We start from the raw sequence: 17791 nt of genomic DNA on the forward strand, positions 1-17791 counted from the left end.
CTGAAAGCAGAGAATACCAGAAAAATGTTTACTTGTGTTTTATTGACTGTGCAAAGACACTCGACTGGGTGGCTTACAGCAAATTATGGATGATATTGCGAAGAATTGGAATTCCAGAACACTTAATTGTGCTCATGCAAAACCTGTACTTAGACTAAGAGGCAGTCATTAGAACACAATAAGAGGATACTGCATGGTTTAAAATTAGGAAAGGTGTGTGTTAGGGTCATGTCATTTCACCATACTTATTCAATCTGTACACTGGACAAATAATCTCAGAAGCTGGACTATATGAAGAAGAACAGGGCATCAGGATTGGCGAAGACTCATTAACAACCTGCGATATGCAGATGACACAACCTTGCTTGCTGAAAGTGAAGAGGACTTGAAGCACTTACTGATGAAGATCAAAGACCAGAGCCTTCAGTATGGATTACACCTCAACATAAAGAAAACAAAAATCCTCACAAATGGACCAATAAGCAACATCATGACAAATAGAGAAAAAAATGAAGTTGTCAAGGATTTCATTTTACTTGGATCCACAATCAATGCCCATGGAAGCAGCAGTCAAGAAATCAAACTAGGTATTGCACTGGGCAAATCTGGTGCAAAAAACAGCAAAGATGTCTCTTTGAGGACTAAGGTGCGCCTGACCCAAGCCACGGTGTTTTCAATCACTTCATGTGCATGTGAAAGCTGGACAATGAATAAAGAAGACTGAAGAAGAGTTGACGCCTTTGAATTATGGTGCTGGCGAAGAATATTGAATATACCATGGACTGCCAGAAGAATGAACAAATCTGTCTTGGAAGAAGTATAGCCAGAATGTTTCTTAGAAGCAAGGATGGTGAGACTTTGTCTCACAAACTTTGGACATGTTATCAGGAAGGGGAGGTACCAATTCCTAGAAAAGGACATGATGCTTGGGAAGGTAGATCAGGGAAAAAGAGAAAGAACCCAGACGAGATGGACTGACACAGTGGCTGCAACAGTGGTCTGGAACACAGCAAGGATTGTGAGGGTGGTGCAGGACTGGGCAGTGCTTCCTTTTATTGTACATAGGGTCACTATGAGTCAGAGCCAACTCGATGACACCTAACAACAACAAAACAAACTTGTTTTATTTTTGTACTTAAAAAAAAAATCAAGGTATTGATTTTGCTGTGTTTCCACTGGAAATGCTTATTGAATAATTGAATATCATGAACGTTATAAATAGCTTGTGGTTTTATTTCCTTTTGTCTTAGAAAATTTTAGAAAGGCAAATAATAAAAACCAGTGGAACGAGAAAGCATAAACTCAACAGGAAGCACACGCTGAGACCTCCTTGGCTTCCAGGACACAAAAGGCAAAGATAGTTCTCAGGTGACTTGCACCTCAATATGTGATGATGTCTCCCCAAGGCATAGCAGCATGACATAGGACTGAGCTGTTGTGACGCGACAGTTAAGCGCTTGATTGCTAGTCAAAAGGCTGGTGGTTGGAACCCACCAGAGACTCCTTGGGAAAGAAGACCTGGGAACATGCTCCTGTAAAGATCACAGCCTAGGAAACCGTACGGGGCAGTTCTACTCTGTCATATGGAGTCACTGAGAGTCTAAATGAACTCAATGGCACCTAACAACAACAGTAACATTTCCTTGCCTTTTTTGCCACTCTCTTTATGTTCTCTGACCTCCTTAAAGGCCTCCCTTAGGGTGCAGGCTGGTTGAAGGATTCCCCTTGCATGACCTGTCCATTCAACTGTGGACCCCGTAGACACCAGGAGGCGGCTGGCTGCGGCTGCTTCATTTATTCATGTGGTATCTTGCATTTCCACAGCGCTTTGTTCTTTGTAATTTAATGTCTCTTCTTCCCTCACTGGTCTGTGAACTGAGCTTTTCCTGGACCGGCCTTTGGTTTTCGTATTTGATTTCTTCTTTGTGTTCTATCCTCTTTCCTCATTAGTGTGACTGAGGAGCTGTTTATGCTTTGAGCCTTTTGTAGTCCTTCTGGGAACGGTCTTTTCACATCCTTTGTCCATTTTCTGCTGGGCTGTCTTTTTCAATGCTTTATGGGCATTTTTTACATAGTATAGGTGTTAGTCGTTTGGAATAACGGTAATAATAGTAGCTGAACCGTACTTAGGGCTCACCATGTGCTGGCACTCTGCTGAGCACTTTGCATGCTATTTAATTTTTATACTTATTTAATTTGCACAACTGTTACATGAGGATTATATAGATTAGGAAACTGAGTCACAGAGAGGCGAAAGAGCTTGCCAGGGATTTCAGCACAAGCAGGTTGGTTCCAGAGTCTGCTTAACCACAGCGCCCCCTAGGGGCTCTCCTCCAGCTGCCCCTTCAGTATGATTGGCTGCTCTCACCGCTGCAGACATTTTAGGAAATTGTATCCATTTTCAGGAATTCAATTGTCTACAAAGCAAGAGATTGAAAACCAGATTCCTTAGGTAAAAGGGGGACTCCAAAACCCCGACGGGGGAGAGGCGAGGGCTTAGGACTCTGGAAATCCTGGCTTTGAATCTAGACTCTGACAGCCGCACGCGAGCATGGATACAGTACGGACGGCCTAAAGTTACTCGTAAAATGGGAATCATGATCGCAGCCATGTCACGGGGTAACTGTGAGGGCTGACCCAGGTGTGTCTAGCTCTGTACCCGGAACAAGAGAAGTCTCCCACTTCCCTCTAGACCTGTGCTTTCTCCAGGGTTCAACGCCACAGGAGTGGGCACAAGCAGTGCGCACGGTCGTTAGAGCCCAGCCAGCTTCGGCTTCGGTTCTGGTTCCACCACTTTCACGTTGTGGCACTCAATCCCTCCCCGCCTCGGTTTGCTCATCTGTAGAATGGACTGGTAAGAGTAGCCAAGTGGTGGTATTTGTTGATGATTAAATGTGTCAGTCCTTGGAAAGTTCTTGCCACAAGGAAGGGGTCCGTTCATTCACTGAGCCTCTATTGAGGGCCTACTGCGTGCCAGGCAGGCTCCAGGCGCGGAGACAGGGTGGGGCACGGCCAGGCGAAGTCAGAGCAGAGCTCTGATTATTGACGCGAAGTGTTCATTTCGTCGTCGGCTTACAGGAAGCTCGCCTTCCTTTGTAATTAATAATGAGAATGCCTTTTTCTGCATTTGCCCCACAGCCCCTCAACGCTGCCTTCCCTACAGTAGGTCCTGGATGAAGGGGTTGTAGGCAGGAGTCCCAGCACTGCGCGCTACCCGCCGCGCCCTCGCCCTGCGCTCTTGCTGTTCCTCCCAGGGGCTCCCCGAGACGGCGCGGGCAGGATAGGGCGCGAGGAGCAAGGAGCGCGGCCAGAACCGCTTGGTAACCGGGGAGCACGATTCGGGGGCCGTCCGGCTGCTCGGACCCCGAGTCCCTGGCTGGCGTCGGGAGAAGGAGGAGGAGGAAGAGAATGCAGACCGGGACAGGGGGAGACAAGGAGGCGGGAGCGTCGCGGGGTTCCGAGACTCGCGGCGCCCTGCCCCCCCGCCCCCCGCGCCCCGGTCCCGGCCGCCACCACCTCGCTCCCAGGCCCTCGGCCCCGCCCGGCATGGGGACCGTCCCCCCACATCGGCCCCACCCTCCGCCCTGCTCCGGGGACCACCTCCCACCCCGCCCCGGAGCTAAGACCTCTCCTCCCCAGGGGCCGTGCCCCCAGAAAGCCCGCCCTCCGCCCCGCCCCGGGGACCACCCCGCCCTGGGGACCACCCCGGCCCCACCCCCGCTCTCGGCTCCGCCCGGCGCGGGGGACCACCCCTTCATTGGCCCGCCCCTTCCCGGGGACCGCCCCCGGCCCCGCCCCGGCCCCGCCCCGCCCCGGGGACCACACTCTGCCGCGGAGGCGGGGGCCGAGCGCTCCGGGCATCTGGGCGGTCTCGGCCCCTCGCCGCGGCCGCCGTGCTTCCCGCGGAGCCGCGCGCCCCCACCGGGCCGAGCGCCGGGCAGCGAGCACAGCCGGAGCCGCGGGGAGCCATGCAGCCAGGTAGGCGACCCGGAGCCGGCGGTCGGGGCGGACTCGGGCGCCCCGCGCGCTCCGCGGGCCCTCGGCCGGGCGCGGGCGATCCCTGCGGACCCTCCAGCCGCGCCTGGCCTCGCCTGGCCTCGCTCGGGCTTGGGGCTTGCACACCCTGGGGGCGCCCATTTCCCCGCTGCCTGAGTTCGGGGCCCCGGGGCAGCCCCGCGCTCCCCTCGCCGCCCCGCCTTGCGCGGGTCTCCCCGAGTGGCGGGCAGGCGGGGGTCCCCGGCGCTGAGCCGCGCTCGGAGCTCCCGCGTGCGCCCGGCCGGTCCCCGCCCCATCGCCGCGTTTCTTCTCCCGGGCTCGTAGCCCTGCGGGGACGGCCCCCTAGCCGGCCGGGCGGGCCTCGGGGAGCGAATCGGGGCGCGCGTTCGGCTCACGGGGTCATGGGGGCGGCTGGGGCGCTTGGAGGAGCTGGGGCGCCCTCCTAGCGCAGCTTGGGAAGGAGGGAAGGACACGCGGTCCTGGATTAAACTTGTTGGTGACAATGCACATTTCAAGTTCTTCGGAGAACCTTTGTTTTAGGATGAAAATCAAAACTCTGGTTTCTGGCTTGGCCGTCCAGTGACCAAGCAGCCGCGAGGGGAGAGCGCGGCGGCCTCGGGTGGGGAAGGGCTGGGATAGAGGCAGGTTGTTCCGTAGGTGATGTTGACGGGTAAACCCGCGCCTCAGTGCGGTCTAGTGGTCTGTTAGGATACCAGCCTTGGAGTCCTCGCGGCTCTTGGCCCGGGGCTGGCTCTGCAGCCGGGGGGACAGGCCCGCGCATGCCCTTGCCCCTGGTGATGGGCGCCCCGAGATGCCGCGGTTGCAGGCTGGGCCGGGCTCTTTGAGCGCCGGCAAGAGTTGTGGAGCCCAAGAGGGAAAAGAGATTTATAAAGGAAACTCAAGTTTAGATTGGTGGTGTAGTGGTTAAGAGCTATGGGTGCTAACCAGAAGGTCACAGTTCAGATCCACCAGGCGCTCATTGGAAACCGTGTGGGGCATTTCTACTATGGCCTATAGGGTCACTATGGGTCGGAATCAACTCGAGGCAAAGGGTTTTGTTTTGGTTTTATTTTTTGTAAGTTAGTGCAGCGAACTGCTACTGTGTACTTTATCAGTGAGAAAGTTTGCTTAACTTTAGTTCTGATTACAAATGCAATATACTCATGGAAGCAAACGTGGACATAAAGAGAAATGTACACAGCAAAGCTGAAACCATCCCTGAGCCCACATTCCTAGTAGCCCTTAACATTTTTACAAAATCAGGACCACAGTCTTGCAAGTTTAATCATTAAAACTACAGCGCAGCCTTGTCAGGCAGCCAGCCGTTGATCCTTAAACCAGAGTAACCCCACTATGCAGCGTTCCCCACCTTCTAAACATGATGGACCCTAAGGACCAAAGTTTGGGTTGATGGGCCTGGCTACCTCCCCACGTAGAGTCTCCATCCCACCTCTGGGCCCGAGAACTTTGGCCCAGGCCCGGTGCCTCTGAACCTGCCCTGTGGTTTTGATTCCTTGCCTTATAAAAATGAAGGCAGTGGTTCTGACTCTGTTCCTCAGGCCACCACAAAAATTAATGAGTGGTTTGTAAAGCATCTGACGTCTTTGGATGGGCCAGCGGCTGTACTTTACGTGCCAGGGACCATTTTGCTGGTCCACATTGCTGTCATCATCCCATAAAAGAGCCTCTCTCCTACCTGGCCATCCTGACCAAGAACAAGACTCCAGGAATGGCTGATGGCGCCTGGACCAGAACATTCCTGGGTCCTTGGTCAGTGTAGTCTGGCCAAGGGTACATCACTCAGAAAGTGGCAGAGCCTGGAGGAGACCCAGCAACCTCGAACGGCTTGTGCGTGGGGTGGTGTAGAACAGGGTTTTCTAACAGTAAAGGGGTATTGGTGTGATACTCAGGCAGGCCCCCAGTGGCACACTGCCTGAAGTTAGTGGAATGCTGAGGCTGTGCTTATCAGAGGGAACAGTTAGTTCTGGGAGAGAGGCTCGGGAAGTGGACAGACCTGGCTTCCAAGGGATTTGTTTTATGGCTGGCTTGTTTACCAGATGAACAATGACCAGCGTGGAGGCCTGGGGACGGTGTCCTGAGAAGCTTCTGCAAGCTTTAATTTTTGTATTTCCTGTTTTCCCAAGACTCCTGTACCACCCGCTGGTGTCCTTTCAAAACCAGTAATAGCAACCAAAAGCCCCAGTTAATTTTAGCTACTGAAAGCCCAAGTAAGAAGAGCTGCCTCCCAGCCTGCCTTTTGTGTCTCCTGCAGAGAAACCAGGCTGGAAGATCAGCTTTCTGTAACAGGTCTCCTGGGCTCCAGTTCCTCACTTGATGCTTTCATTGTTTAATTGTTGCTCCCGCCAATACATCGATCCGATCAAAGTCTAGTAGCTGATCACAGCTCAGGGAGGGGCATTTGTTTCCACTTCTGCTCTGGAGAGAAAGACCTGGAAGGTGGGCTGGATAAGTTGCCTACAGAGTGTCCTTAACCCTCTGTGTTATCTGTTAATATGCTTTTAAGTTTTCTGCAAGAGGGGAGGAAGGGGCGCCTTCCTGGATTTTCTCTTTGACTGTTTGCTGAATTGATTTCTGGTTACCCACGTTGTTTCCCTCTGAGCTGTTGGAGAGATTTAGTGTTTTATTCTAATGTTGATTTCTAGTCTGAAACTAAGATTTGCTAATGACAAGTGGGCTTCTGTCCTAGGAGGCCGCTCCCAGGTATAAGTCCTGGGATTTGAGACGTTAAAACCCTAGGCTCCCCTGAAGTCCAGCGGGAAGTGCTGGCTCCTCCCGGGCAGAAGGTGGGCAGCTTCCAGCAGCTTCTTAGAGGAACCCTTGACCCAAGCAAGGTTCAGGGGTGCTGAGCTCGGCCCTTGACTACTTCCATCCTGGCCCTAGACAGATTTCCCCACCTCTCTGTTTAGGTTCCAGCTGTGCTTACATCAAATAGCTGCTGTTTAGTGAGTGGGCCTGGGGCCGGCCAGGTGAGTTTTGTTTTTTTCACGTTCCACAGAGACCCCTGGAACCTTTCCACATCCCTGGAGATGGGTACCGGGACCCCTTCGTCCCGAGGTCACTGTCTGACAACCAGGAGTTGGGAGAAGGTCCCCAGTGGCTGAGTGGACCTCACAGCCACGGGAAGGCCTTTCCCAGGGAGAGGAGACCAGGCCCTCGGGGGTTTGTGCTTAGTTCCCAGCGAGCTGGGTCACCCTGTCCCCCAGCTATTCACCCCATAGACCATCCCTTATGGGTCAGTGACAGAAAAAACATTCATCAAGCCCTAGACTTCCAGTGAACAATCCAGCTACTTATTCAGCATCTCCCAGAGTGCCTTTGCCAGCTCCTGGGTGGCCCGAGGGCATCCGTGTGTTACATAATATGGCACCTGATGTCAGCTGTCCAGCTGTCTTAGAGGAAAAGGTGTCATCTTCAATATTTGGTCTTTAGAAGGCAAGGGCACGCAGGGTGTGTTTTAGAAATAGAAGGTGTGTAAAGTGTTTTAAGGGGGCAGTGGTTGTCAGTGGTAGAATTCTCGCCTCCCATACAGGAAACTTGGGTTTGATTCCCACCCAGTGCACTTCACGCGCAGTCACCACCTGTCTGTCAGTGGAGGCTTGTGTGTTGCTAGGATGCTGAACAGGTTTCAGCGGAGCTGCAGGCTAAGACTAGGAAGAAAGGCCTGGCGACCTAGTTCTGAAAATCAGCCAGTGAAAATCCTGTGGATCACAATGATCTGATCCGAAACCGATCGTGGGGATGGCTCAGGACCGGGCAGTGTTTCGTTCCTCTGTGCATGGGGTCACCTGGGTGGGGGGCTGATTTGACAGCAGCTGACGACGACAATACGGTGTGCTTTAAGGGGGAAGGGTGATATCCCACATAGTAAGTACATCACAGCCTCTACCGACCAGGGTAATTGATGCCTTCTTAACCCACATGGATGATTCGAGGGTGTAGAATGTTTCACCGAGTTCACTCACATTTAAATAGAAAATTGGGGTATTTTAAAGGGTGGAAATTGGTATCGCTTGAGGGCTTACTGTAATCCAGGTCCTGTGTGCACACCTCATAGAATCTTCACAAAAACTAGGATTCCATTTTGCAGGGAAGCAACAAGAATGTAATTCTTCTGCCCAATGATTCAAGTGCTTGGACTGGGATTTGAACCCGAGTTCTTCATCAGACCTCCCAGTGTACTGAAGATAAAGACACCAGGGGCTCTGGGTCACACATTTTGGTAACAGGCATGAAAATAGCAGAGTGCCTGCCTCCCTTACACAATTAGAAAATAGCTTGTACTCTGGGGGTGATGAAATCTTCAAAACCGGTGAAGCCTTCTTAGCTTAAATGAAAGGCAGCCGATTTGCACCTTTGTTCCTGAAGCAATGTGCTGGTCTCATCTGCAGGGAAAGCTTCATTCTTTGGAGACTAGTGAATTGAAGTTGGAATAACTCCTACAGGATCCAGTATCACGTTTGCCCTTGTACCATGAAAAGAGGGTATTCTGGGCAGACGAGATTGCTAAATGAAGATTAAGATTATAGGAAGGCTGTTAAGTAAATGTAAAATAAGGATACCGTCTTTCTCTTTACAATCAAATAAATGACATACTAATGAGATTATTCTTATCTGCTCAGTAAAAGCTTATCTCAGGGGAACCTCCTTGCTGATGCGTGTTAGCCCAACCCTTCTGAACAGATTGAAAAGAATACTTTCTTTGAGAGGACTTCATGGCTGTGAATTCTTATTATCCTTTCCCCTTCCCCTTTCCTCCCCAGTCTTTACTAGAGGGGAAACCCAGCTGGTTCCTAAGAACATGGAAGCTGGTTAAAGTCTGCAGGCCTAAAGGAATACAAATGGGTCCTTTTCTAGTTTCCCAGAGATAAAAAAAAAAACCCTGTTGCAGCCAGCCAGAGAGATAGGGGGTCCCCAAGCCAGTGGTGTAATAAGCAGGCTCTCTGAGGGAGAAAAAAACAAAGAGCCTTGCCTGAGTGTGAAAAGTTGGTAGGTTGTGTCTACCCAGAGGCACCCCAGAAGAAAGGCCTGGCAATCAACTTCTAAACGGTCACAGCCATTGAAAACCCTATGGAGCAGTTCTACTCTGATACACATGAGGTCGCCATGAGTCGAAACTGGCTCACCAGCAACTGGTTTGGTTTCTTTTTGGTTTTGGTTGTAGCATTTGCCAGTGGCCATGGTGTAAAAGCTCCCACCATGGCTGATTTCAAGCTGGCCGTATTCCTAAATATTTAACAACCAGCAGGAGCCAGTCATAGCTGCCTCCTGCACACCTTTTCTTGCCCTGAGTCCACATACCCCACCCCCTTACCTACTGTGTGAGATAGATACCCAGCTTCTGCTCAGGCTCTGTTGGCAAGGGAATCTTCCCAGACCCTCCTCTCTGTGGAATCCGAAGCTGTGGGGGTGGGACCAGACAGCTGCAGGTTTTAAAAGCCCCTTACTAACCAACCGGTGTCCCTGGGTGGCATATTCATGTTCTGATTGACTGCTAATATAAAGACTGACAGTTCCAATCTACCCAACAGGTCTGAAGAAAAAAGGCCTGGTGAACTGCTCCAATAAAGATTACACCTAAGAAAACCCTATGGAGCAATTCTATTCCACTAGGTGGCAACTTTTTTTTTTTTTTTTTTAAACCAACCAACTCATTGCCAACCAGTCAACTCTTACTCATGGAGACCCCATGTGTGTCAAAGTAGAACTGGACTCCATAGGGCTGATTTTTTGGAAGTAGGTCTCCAGGCCCTTCTTCCGAGGCACCTCTGGGTGGACTCAAACCTCCAACTTTTCCTTAGCAGTCAAGCATGCATTAACCACTCTCTAGGTGATTCTCGTGTGTTGTCGAGATTTGACCGCTGCTGACGCAGGGCATCCGTGTGAGAAGACAGTTGGAGAGGTAGTTTATGGCCGAGCATGGCAGACCCTGTATTTACGCTTGAGGAGCTGGAACTTTCCCATGTGGGGTAGAAGGTTCTGAGTACGTGAGGAAGTGCTGGGTTCCTGGGGGAGGCAGGGACACCCAGGTCTCCTGGGATGATGGCCAATATATCTTGTTTTGCCTCGGTTGCTTCTGCTGGCCCAGTAAGGAGAAGCGTCTTCATGGCAGAAGGGGTCCGGATGAAGAAAGAACGCTTGCTCTTCGGGTTTGATAAGCCGGTGTTAAGCAGAGAACGGGCACCTGGAGGAGCGGCCAGGGAGTCGGTGAAGGAGTCAGACTCAATGGCTCAAGGACCAGGGGTGAGGACTTCCTGAGAGTCCTTGACCTTGGTTGCACGCATAAGCTGGTTGTTTTTCTCCATCATAATTAGCAATAAAATTATTTGAAAACATGAGCTCTTTCTTTGGAGGCAATTAGGAAGTGGGAAGGAAGTCTCGTTTTACTTTAGAGCCAGCCCGGTCAGCAGTGTGGGGACCAGGAGAGGCAGAGGAGGCCCTGGGGTGCGCAATTTAAGGAAGTGCCCTCTCTCAGGGTCACGAAAGTGCAGTTCGGCCCTGCCGGCCCGAGAAAAGGGCAGACTCGAGGTCCATTTCCCTAGACTTAGCCGGGAGCGTGGAGGAGGTCAGTGGAGACTCGAGCACAAAAAGCAGGGGCCCCAGACCATGCTTCTGGGTTACCCCATGAAGATGGGGAGGAGGCCTGAGGGGGAACCAGTGAAGAGGGGACCGGAGGTGGGAGCCCATGCACTGTGTGTGTCCCGGAAGCTGGGGAGGAGAGAGCTGGGGGTGTGGAGGAAGGGGTCGGAGAGTCTGCTGGCAACAGGATGACTCTGGGTACCACCAGAGCGATAGAACTGGAGGAGGGAGACAACTGGACTTGGCCTTGTATGAGCTGTGTGATTGCTGTAGTGGGAAACTTCCAGAAGACATAGACAGCGTGGAGTGTAAGCCAACCAGCAGAATACAAGTGATGCAAAAGTGGGACTGTCGTTTGAGGATATCCCAGTAAGAGTGACCTGAGGTTGGGATTCTGGGGGCCCAGGGACCTGCTGGGCAGCAGACAGGACGGGAGCAGCAGGGATTGATGTTGGTCCCGTGAGTTGGCGAGTAGACATGGGTGTTATGAGGGAAAAGGGTACATTTTAACCAGTTGGGGAAAAAAAAAAAAAAAAAAACTCCTTTGCTGTTGTGTTGATTCGATATTGGCAACCCCATGTGTGCCAGACTAGAGCTGTTCTTTATAGGGTTTTCGTTAGCTGACTTTTTGGAAGTAGATCACCAGGCCTTTTGTCCGAGGAGCCTCTGGGTGGACTCCAACCACCAACCTTTCAATTGGTATCTGAGCACGTTAACCGTTTGTACCACCCGAACCAAATCCGTTGCAGTTGAGTCAATTCCAACTCATAGCAATCCTCTAGGACAGAGTAGAACTGTCCCCTAGAATTTCCTAAGCTGCAATCTTTATGTAAGCAGACGGCCACATCTTTCTCCCACAGAGTGGTTGGTGGTTTTGAACCACCCACCTTTAGGTTAACAGCTAAGGGCTTAACCACTGTGCCACCAGGAACGCCAAAACTGGTTAAAAGAACTTCCCCAAATACCTCTTTGGGTGCACATCAGCCATTTTTTCACTAGCTTTTGTGGAGGGCTGGCTGGGGACTCGTTTGTCCGTAAGACCCAGTTGAGGCTCCGTCCTTTGGGGAACGTTTACCTGACTCCCGAGGGCGGGAGCTGCCCCCTGCCTGCCTGCTGCACCAAGAGTCCTCCTCAGGCATAGAGATTCCCACTTCCTTCCCTGTCTGTGGCCCTGCTAAGCAGGGCGCTGCTGGGGGCAGGGCAGCGCCCTGTCCGTCTCTGGGCGCTTGATGCCCAGGGGCTCCTCAGTGGACATCAGGCCCCAGGAATGAGAGAACTGGCAGAGGAGAAGGGCTGGCCACGGTACAACGGCAAGGGTGCTGACTTGGCCATAAAACCATAGAGCTGCAGCTCTGAGATTCTCTTCTTTAGACCACTGAACGGTTTAAAACTTACCACACAGGACTGCAGTCATTTTAAGAATTCTGGCCGATGAATAGTAATGAGCTTACTCTGAAGGCTGACGAGACGATCCCAGTAGTTCTATGCAATTTAATTTTTAATTCCGCTAGGCTTACCTCACCTTTATTTATCTGTTTTACACCTGTGGCCATTTTTAAAAAGGATATGAATTTTTAATAGCTTTAGGATACAGAAAGCTACATGGAACTTATTACGGATGCATGTCACCCACTGCCGTGGAGTCCAGTCAGTTCTGACTCATAGCGACTCTGTAGGACAGAGAACTGCCTCGTAGGGCTTCCAAGGCTGTAACCTTTACAGAAGCTGAATGCCACATCTTTCTGCCTCAGGACGGCTGATAGGTTCGAACCGCTGACCTTTCAGTTAGCAGCCAAGCACTTAACCACTACACCACCAGAGCTCCTTGCAAATGCATGTACATTTTAAAGTGTAAAAATTTGCCCAAGAATCATAGTTTTGATTGAAATTGGTATCAAACATTTGTGTGCGTCCCATGCATAAATGGAAAATAAAGGCACTGTGTTCAGACGTGAGAATAGCAATTGGAACTGATCTGATACATATGAACAACTGATGTGAAGGGCTGGATCCAGGGCCTGGCACCTAGCATGAACTCAGTAAATGGTGTGAAGGGTAGTGGTAGTAGTGAAAATATAGTAGTTGTTTACTGCTGCTGTCTGATTTCACTGCTTTCTCTGTCCTGGGGAGTGGGGGGCAGTGTGGTTCAGTGGTAGACTTCTCACCTTCCATGCGAGAGACCTGGGTTCAATTCCCGGCTAATGCGCCTCATGCCTAGCCATCACCTGTCCGTCAGCAGAGGCTTGCATGTTGCCGTGATGCTTAGCAGGTTTCAGTAAGAGCTTGACTAAGCTAGACTAGGAAGAAAGGCCTGGCAATCTCTTTCTGAAAATCAGCCAGTGAAAACCCTGTGGATCATAATGGTTCCAACCCGTTGTGCACAGAGTCAGCTGACTTGAAGTCAGCTAACAATATCCCTGACTGGAATAAGGTGAACCATTCAGATGTTGTGATTTTTTTTCCCCTTGTGGCTTCAGAAATCAGCATTTACGATATTCTCAAGAGGAAAGCCCTATTCCTGTTAATTGTATTGATCAGCAGCCATTGAATATCTTACTTTTATAGTGTTGGACAAGGAAGTCAAACATTTCAAGTTTTGGTCACATTTCAGTTTCTTTTTTCAGCAGCATCTCCATGGTTCTTGGTTGGGAGGGGTTTCATATCGGAGTGTCCTGCCTCTGGGTGATGTCACCTCCTTAACACAGAACAGATCGGTCATCAAAAACAGATTCCTAGGCGTTTACTTAGTGCACATCTTTTTGCCTGTGTTTTATTGCAGCCACCTCTGATTTTCAGAACTGGTCAATTAGGGGGCAGTATGTGTTCACCAGGACAGAATCCAGGGCCGCTGTTGGTGAAGGAGCCATCCCAGCTCTGTAATTGGGACGTGCGGCTTAATTAAGCTGAAAAACGGGCAGGGGGCTGTCAGTCCTCGGGGAAGGGAGAAAACTGCCGCCAGGAGCTCATTTTCTCCAGGGTGTGGGGGGGCATGGGATTTGTCAGGTTCCTCACTTATATGTGGGGGGGGTGCATGGGATTTGTCAGGTTCCTCACTTATATGTCATCTTAAAATATTTTAAGAGTCTTTGAGAAATTCAGGTTTCAGATAATTGGATATTCGTTCATGTGTTATTAGTTGGGGGGACAGTGGTGGTTCAGTGATAGAATTCCTGCCTTCCAGGCCAGAGGCCCTGGTTCGATTCCCAGTCAGTGCATCTCATGTGCAGCTGCCTCTTTGTCCGTGGAGGCATGCGTGTTGCTACGATGCTGAACAAGGAGCTCTGATGGTGCAGTGGTTAAGCACTCAGCTGCCAACTAAAAGGTCGGTGGTTCAAACCCACCAGCTGCTCCATGGGAGAAAGATGTGGCAATCTGCTTCAGTAAAGATTTCGGCCTTGGAAACCCCATGGGGCAGCTCTGCTCTGTCCTAGAGGGTTACTGTGAGTTAGAATCGACTTGATGGCAAGGGATGATGTCAAACAGGTTTCAGTGGAGCTTCCAGACTAAAGCTAGGAAGAAAGGCCAGGGATCTCCGTCCAGAAATCAGCCGGTGAAAACCCTATGGATCACAACATTCCAATCTGCAGCTGGTCCTGGGGATGGCCCAGGACTAGGCAGCTTTTCATTCTGTTTCGCATGGTCTACGGGGAGTCAGGGGATGGGTAGGGGATGACTCACAGCAGCTAACAACAATTTACCTCAGAGCTGTGTTACTATTTGGGGACATACAGACACTGAAATATTCCGTTGCGCTTTTTAACACAGGGGTATTTCTGTGGGTCAGGCTCTACCAGTGTTTACCGGGCTCCCCTCTGTGTCAGGCATCCCCGGGCACTGCTGGAGTTTCCTGTCAATGTCTCAGTTTCCTCTCTTTGAGTTGATCAAAGGAGACAGCCAGATTTGCACAACTGGAAGTCATCCTGTGTGATTCCAGGAAAATCCTCACCAAGAACTACGTGACTGACCATCTATCACGTTCTTTTAACCTGTTGCTGTTTGTACCCCAGCCCTTGCTGGAAAATAGAGGGAGGAGGCAGAAAGTGTTTTCACAGCCTGGAATATGAGAAGTCCCTTTTTTCAGTGGCATCTCCGTAACCCTTTGTTGGGACCAGTCTCATTCCGGGTGACAGCCCAGTGGTTAGGAGCAGGGGAGCCCCAGAATCCAACACCGGAAATTGTTGGCTTCTGTTTTACTTCCTGTTTTGACCTTGAGCAAATTGTTGGACTTCTGTGTGGCTCAGCTTTCTTGTCTGTAAAATGGTGATAGTAGTACTTACCACCTGCGGTCGGCAGATTTAAGTAAGAAAGTGCACATAAAATGTTGAGCATGTTGTTAGCTCTGACCGTTCACTGCGTCGCTTTCCCCCTGAGTTGGCGTTTGAGCTCACCTGTGTGGCAGCCTTCGAGCACTGTGGTTTATGCTTACACACTGAGTGAATGGAGATTTTCCTGACGGCCCACCCTCTGACTTGAGCAGGCCTGTCTGGTTGTCTAGGTATTCAGCCTGACCTTTAAGGAGCGAGCAGGTGTGCTGTAAGTGGTCTGATGCATCCAGGTCTGAATGGGATTGGGACCCATTCGTGCGTGACTTTGCCTCATTCCCCAAGTTCCAGGGTGCCAGGTTCCCCAGCCCTGCAGGTTCCTGGGAGGGGGAGGGAGATGTGTACAGTAAAGACAAGGGTTGTGCTCTGTCCCCAGACCTGGGATCTGGTTGTGGCTCTGGCCGGTAGCCTAGGGGACCAGCAGCAAGTTGCTGGAGATCTCTGGGCCTTAGACTGTAAGAAAAACTTAACCGGCCTGACTACCTGTAAACAGGGTTGCGTCTTGTGTTCCATATGGTAAGTATATGAATTGTTTTGAAAATTCTTTCTCTTAATTTTTCTTTGTTCTTTTTAAAAAAAACAAAACTGTTTCTACTTAACCCGTTAAAAACCAAACCCACTGCCATCAAGCCGACTCCGACTCATAGTGACCCTATAGGACAGAGTAGAACTGCCCCATAGGGTTTCCAAGGAGTGGCTGGTGGATTTGAACTTTTGATTAGCAGCCAAACACTTGATAAACCTTAGAAAATGCAAATAATTAAAAAAAATTTTTGTTCGAGGTACTACACATTCATTTTAGAAACAAAAGAAAGTACAGAAGGAGAAAAAAATTCATGTGAGTGAAAAGTCTACCCTCCGTGATAACCACACTGTGTATACTTTAGTCTAAGTCTTTCAGATGTTGTTGTTAAGTTCTGTCGAGTCAGTTCCAACTTGTAGCAACACTGTGTACGACAGAACGAAACACTGCTGGGTACTGTGCTATCCTCACAGTGGTTGTTATGCTTGAGCCCATTGTTGCAGCCACCATGTCAATCCATCTCATTGAGGGTCTTCTTCTTTTTCGCTGACCCTCTACTTTACCAAGCATGATGTCCTTCTCCAGGACCTCCTGATAACATGTCCAAATGAGACGAAGTGTCGCCATCCTCTCTTCCAGGGGAGCACTCTTGCCGTACTTCATCCAAGACAGATTTGTTCGTTCTTCTGGCGGTTCACGGTGTATTCAATATTCTTTGCCAACACCATAATTCAAAGGCATCGATTCTTCCTTGGTCTTTCTTATTCATCGTTCAACTTCTGCATGCCGATGAGGCGACTAAAAGTATCATAGCTTGGGTCTGATTTTACCTTATGCAAATGTAAACCCTTATCCAAACAAAAACAGGATGATTGAATGGGGGCCTTGTTTTGGTCACTGTGTGTGTACCTGGCCTATAGTAACTCTTCAGTGCATATTTGTCAAATGCATACTGTGCTCTTTAAAACAGCTTCTTACCTAAAGTTTTGTTGACATCTTTGTAGGTCAATAAATACAGATAAGTGCCCTCGCTCTTAATGTCAAACTTCTGTGGGTAGGTGCCCCATTTATGTAACAAGTCCTTATTAACAGGCAGTTTCCAGTTACTTTGAAATTAAAAACAACACTTGAGTGAACATCTTGATACGTGTATCTTTCAGTACATGTTGGTTTCTTCTTGGCAGGTATATATTGTTTCTGTATATTTAAAATCTATGTTGAGTCCATTCTGACTCATAGCGGCCCCAGGTGACAGAGTAGAACTGCCCTATTTCTTGGCTGTGATCTATGGGAGCGGATTGCCAGGCCTTTCTGCCACACAGCTGCTGGGTGGGTTTGAACCACCAGCCCTCGGGTTAGCAGCTGAGGGCTTAACCATTGCACTACCACTTCTAATTATATTCATTTTTGGATGGATATATAATCGCTACTCAGAAAAGGACCTCAAAATGGAGTTACCTAGGGGAGAGTTTCTAAGCCTGTTGTATAAAACTTGGTGAGTTTTAAGACCGGTTTTATCAGCCGGTGCCCCTTTTGATGGGAAGTGATACCTGAGTGTCCCAATCCTGATGAGCTCTGCATTGTGAGCTTTTGCGGGAGTGTATGTGTGTGCTTGTGGAGGGGGGGGAAGGGAAGGTGTGTGAAAAGGAAGCGTTCAATCATTGAGTGTGCACCTCGGTTTTAGGGTGCCGACCTTCATGCCAGATTCAGAAACCACAGCATGTAAGTCCTAGAACCCAGGAGGTGTTTCTATTGGGCGCTCTTCAGGGTCCCCTCCCTCCTAGGAGGGGAAGAGTTGATGATTTCTATGTGTTTAGCTTCAGGAACCGTGGCAGGCTTTCCCAGGATCATGCCATTGGGGGCATCAAGGGTGATTTGTGGTGGTGTTTCACTTGATCACCTATAAAAAAGATGAGGACTACAGCTTGGCCTGTCACATAGTCATGGCACAGACCTAATGCCCGGGAGCTCTGGGTTCATTAAGAAGGAAAGGTCTTCATACCGTCGTTAGATGGGAAGGCTGTAACTTTCATTTCTAACCGCAGTCTGGTGTCACAAAACTTCTCCCTTCTGGCAAGAGAGGGACACTAGTTTATGGGCTGAATATGTTTTGGCCTATCTCCTGAGCTTGGCTTTGCAGAGGGGCCTGGCTGCCTTCTCTGGGCTTGGCACCTGCAGGATCTGTGCGTCATCATGCCCGTCGGGAGCATGAGGCAGCACTTTGGGGGCTTTGTGGAACCCCAGCAAGGTCTCTGGAAGTCGAGGGGCAGGCTGGCATTCCCTAGTGCCCCGGAGACTGCCCAGAAGGCAGAGGGCTGCTCGAATTCCCTCTGGTTGATTCTGACTGCAGGTA

At 50.2% G+C, this 17791-nt stretch overlaps 1 protein-coding gene across 3 annotated transcripts in view; it reads left to right on the forward strand.

Annotated features, from left to right (window-relative positions):
• The first annotated feature begins 3826 nt into the window (after positions 1–3826).
• SH3BP4 (SH3 domain binding protein 4) overlaps positions 3827–17791 on the forward strand; it is a 122299-nt gene continuing 108334 nt past the window's right edge. For 2 of the 3 annotated variants that reach the window (XM_049888506.1, XM_049888505.1), the window contains exon 1: positions 3827–3978. The gene's annotated coding sequence lies outside the window, so the exon portion shown is untranslated. Of the gene's footprint in view, positions 3979–13622; positions 15432–17791 lie in introns of those variants that run through there. The other variant, XM_049888509.1, reaches the window with a different exon arrangement.

Source organism: Elephas maximus, chromosome 6 (genome assembly GCF_024166365.1).
Source record: "Elephas maximus indicus isolate mEleMax1 chromosome 6, mEleMax1 primary haplotype, whole genome shotgun sequence".
NCBI lineage: Eukaryota > Metazoa > Chordata > Mammalia > Proboscidea > Elephantidae > Elephas > Elephas maximus.